The sequence below is a fragment of the Octopus bimaculoides genome, chromosome 1, assembly GCF_001194135.2.
Source record: "Octopus bimaculoides isolate UCB-OBI-ISO-001 chromosome 1, ASM119413v2, whole genome shotgun sequence".
In the NCBI taxonomy this organism is placed as follows: Eukaryota; Metazoa; Mollusca; class Cephalopoda; order Octopoda; family Octopodidae; genus Octopus; species Octopus bimaculoides.
The window spans coordinates 71,676,391-71,681,123 of record NC_068981.1 but is presented as its reverse complement, the minus strand read 5'-3'; positions in this window follow the sequence as shown (position 1 = coordinate 71,681,123).

Here is a 4,733-nt window from a genome sequence, read left to right as displayed (position 1 = left end):
CATGTAGTAACGCCTGCGCATGCGTAGTCTTACGCATGCGTAGAATTAAACAAGCAAGCGTTTCCCGCTCAATTCATTCTCTTTCTCGCTGGCCAGCGATTGAGCATGGACGTATTTTAAGCTGTCTCTCTACATCTTTCGGACTTACACTCGACAGCTCGCTCACAACTACAGAACAACGTCCCAACAACTATACTCATACACACAGAAGCTGTAACAACAAGAACTAAAGATGTTTATATATTTACCACCTGAATAAAGTGTTGTTTAAGTTGATAGTCTGGAGTTCAGCGTTCCGTTATATTCATTAATTTTATAGTAGAAAGTCAGGTATACAATCTAAAGATGTATAACTCACTTTCTACTAAATACATATAAACATAAAAATAATAATAGTACAAATAACTGCACATGCTCCTTTGCATGCATCGCTTATTATTCTACTTTTGTGGATTTTGAGGATACCGTAGAATAAACTTGATTTACTCTTGAAATTGGTAATGTAGTCGTATTCCTTGTCTGTGAGGAGCTACAGACATAATTATCAAGGTCCCCTCACCTGATGACCTGAAACTAAGACCAATAATAGCAGGTCCAGCATGTGAAACCCACCGCCTCAGCAGCTTCTTGGACACTCTACTGAAACCCTTCCTAAAACACATCAAGAGCTTTATAAGGGATGACCTGGACATGCTAAACCACCGCCCAAAAACGGTCAATGAGAAAACACTACTAGTATTCTTCGACGTAGTCAACCTATATTCAAACATCCCACACACTCTAGGAATAGTAGCCATCACATTCTGGTTAGACAATTTCACCTATGAACTCCCCTCTCGCATTAAAAAAGAACTCATAATAGAAGGACTAAGATTTATCCTAGAAAATAATTATTTTATATTTAACAATGACTACTTCCGACAGTAATCGGGGACTGCAATGGGAACACGAACTGCACCTTCTTTTACGAACTTGGTAATGGGCTATCTCGAGATTAAACTATGCCAGAGAACACTCGAGAAATATGGAAACTCCTTTTCCACCTACATACAAAACAACTGGAAAAGATATCTCGATGACTGCTTCATCCTCTGGAATGAAAGTATAGAAAAACTCAACGAATTCCAAACACTTCTAAATGGATTAAATGAAAACCTCCAATTTACGATGGAATACAACAATCAACAACTACCGTTTTTAGATATCCTCATAAAGTCGGGAATAAGATAGAGACAGATATCTATTAATAAACCCACTGATTCGAAACAGTACCGGCCATTTGATTCTTGCCACCCGAGACACACCAGGATTAATATCCCATTTTGTTTAGCCAAAAGAATATGCACTATAGTATCAGATGCAGACACCCGTTATACACGACTCCAGGAATTGAAAACCACACTCATAAATAGAAATTATCCACAGCCCTTAATCGAAAATACGATCCAAAGAGTACTTAAATTAAATACACAAGAACTTAGACAACCAAGACCCAAGAAGGAAGAACAATTAAAAACCTTGCCTTACATCTCCACACACAACCCACATAACAATGAGGCCTTCAACAATATACTCCACAGCCCAGCTCTGCTCAAGAAAGACCTAAAGATGAACCAAATCCTGAAAACACATACAATCACCAAAAGTAGGATGCAATCAAAATCAATGAAAAAGATTTTAACCCAGGCCAAATTACACTCAACAATAACCACTAAGCCAACAATAAAAAAAAATGCGGGAGACCCAACTGTGGAATTTGTGTCAACGTAATAGAAGGATCAGAACACCGATTAGAATAAGGCCATAATTCCACAATAAAAACTAATTTTACATGTGCATCGGAGAACTTGATCTACCTAATTACATGCTCTGGATGCAAACGGCAATATAATGGACACACAAAAAACAGCCTACGTCAGAGGATGGTGGTGCACAAATCTCAAATTAGGATCCCAGAAAACAGGAAAATACCTCTCAACCAGCACATCGACGAATGTGCTTACAACAAATTTCCCAAATTCACAACGTTTCTACTATACAAATTCAAAGACAATGCTAGCCACACCCCATCAAACATACACACTCACACACACATAGACATACGCACGCACATCAATTCTCCCCTCTCACTACAACTTCAAAAGAAGTTCAGTCACAAAACTGTCCATGTGTCTTCATTCGAAGCTCACTTCAAAAGATCGCCTTTCCTTTTTCGTGCTTCTATGTTGGCTGCTTGACTAGCGCAAGTTACTTGCTGGCTGTCTGCTTAGTGATGGCTCTCTCCGTAGTCCCTTGACGGATTGCTGTATTTATAATGGTCATGACAGCTAGAAGGACAGATTACTTATGTAAGTCGTCTCCTGTCCACTTGAACCTTAAATGACACGGCTCAGGTCATAGGTCGAAGGGAAATCCATCCATCATTTTTTGACAAGACAAATTTCTTTCGCGCCTGTTTGGCTAGTAGTGGATCTGACAAGCGAAAATCCTTAGATTCGGTTTCGAATCTCATCTCGGAAAAAGGAAGCGTTAGTTTTTACATATCTATTACGGATAATATTACCAATCGGTTTCAAGCTAGGAATACAACGGAGTATTATGTAACAATCCGATTATATAACCCTATGCTCATCAAAGGTAGCCTATATGGAATGGTTATATTTCGTTCCATATCGGCTGCCTCTGATGAGCGTACGATAATATAATCGTATTGTTACCTAACATTCCGTGATAACCCTAGCGCGAAAGCGATTGGTAAGATCATCCGTAGTGGATATATAATATTGTACACTTCGGATAGTATATATAGATGTGTGTGGTGAGTGTGTAATCTTTTGTTTCAGTTTCCGTCTGCCAAATCCACTCACAAGGCTTTGGTCGACCCGAGGCTATAGTAGAAGGCTGTTGCCCAAGGTGCCATGCAGTGGGACTGAACCTGGATCCATGCGGTTGGGAAGCAAGCTTCCTACCGCACAGTCACGTCCAGTCAGAGAATGACCATTGGCTTCGCGCTTATAAAGCGCTATAGGTACAAAATCAATAGTCACCCTCTGACCAACCATAACAGTCTACTAAATATATATAATGTATCACTGCTCTTTTGTACTAGAGTGTGCTTCTCTTTACGGTTATAAGAACTACTGACGATATATTTATATATATTATCCGAAATGTACAGTATTATATGTCTGTTTTCGGATAATATATCCACTCTATTAAGGCGGAGAGCTAGCAGAAATGTTAGCACACCGGGCGAAATGCTTAGCGGTATTTCGTCTGTCTTTATGTTCTGAGTTCAAATTCTGCCAAGGTCGACTTTGCCTTTCATCCTTTCGGGGTCGATAAATTAAGTACCAGTTGCGTACTGGCATCGATCTAAACTACTGCCCCCCTCCCACAAAATTTCGGGCCTTGTACCCAGACTAGAAAAGAATATACTCACTCTATTGACATATACGAGTGCATTTTTCCCTGACTTATGTACTTTTAGACGACTTAGACACACACACACACACGCATATATATTAGGTGTTTATGTGTGTGAACAAATGTTTCTCTCTCTTTTGTTTCATAACTAAAACCGGCATTGAAATTATGTTAATACATGATGACTAATACCTAGTTAGAATAATCCCTTCAGAATACGGATGTGATACCCCACGAATATTATTAAGTCCATGACTTTTCAGTAAAATAAATTGGTAAATTTATCAATTTTATTCTTCCTAGAAATTAATTTCTGTTAATCTATAGTAAAAGTACCATTAGTTTTAACTTCGAACGCAAGCTTCAATGTCATAAACTTGAAAGGATCGATACTGATAGCCGTAAAAGCCCATAGGATTCGATCTAACGTAAATTACTTTCGTTCAAGTGCAAAAATAGTGAAGGGATATTAACTTGTATAACGAAAGGTATAAATGTGATGTAATTTCATTCTCCTATAGATTTACTGACTAGATGCCCACTTTAAAAATATCAATTAAGTTTTGTAGTAATCACTGTGTTTTTCGCCTTCGGCCTATTTGCAATTTGTCCTAGCTCTCTGTGTAAAAAAAAAGTAAATTTTAAACACTTTCTATCTATTATTTCTACTACAGGCACAAGGCCTGAATTTTTTATGGTGGTAGTGGTGGTGGGGGTATGGTAAGTCGATTACATCGACCCAGTACAAAACTGGTACTTATTTTATCGACCCCGAAAGGAAGAAAGAAAAAGTCGATCTCAGCGGAATTTAAGCAAGACGGATTAAATGCCGCTAAGCATTTTGCCTGGCGTGCTAACGATTCTTATTTCTTTATTGTCCACAAGTAGCTAACCATAGAGGAGACAAACAAGGACAGACAAATGGGTTAAGTCGATTACATCGACCCCAGTGTGTAACTGGTACTTAATTTATCGACCCCGAATGGATGAAAGGCAAAGTCGACCTCGGCGGAATTTGAACTCAGAACGTAACGGCAGACGAAATCCCGCTAAGCATTTCGCCCGGCGTGCTAACGATTCTGCCAACTCGCTGCCTACATCCTTTCTACTATAGGCACAAGGCCTGAAATTTTTTAGGCGGGGGTTAATCTACTACATCGAAGTACTCGAGTGGTACTCATTTTATCGACCTTCGAAAGGATGAAAGGCAAAATTTGGCGAAATTTGAACTCGGAACGTAAAGACGGACGAAATGCCGCTAAGCATTTTGTCCAGCGTGCTATCAATTCTGCCAGCTAAAAAGTTTG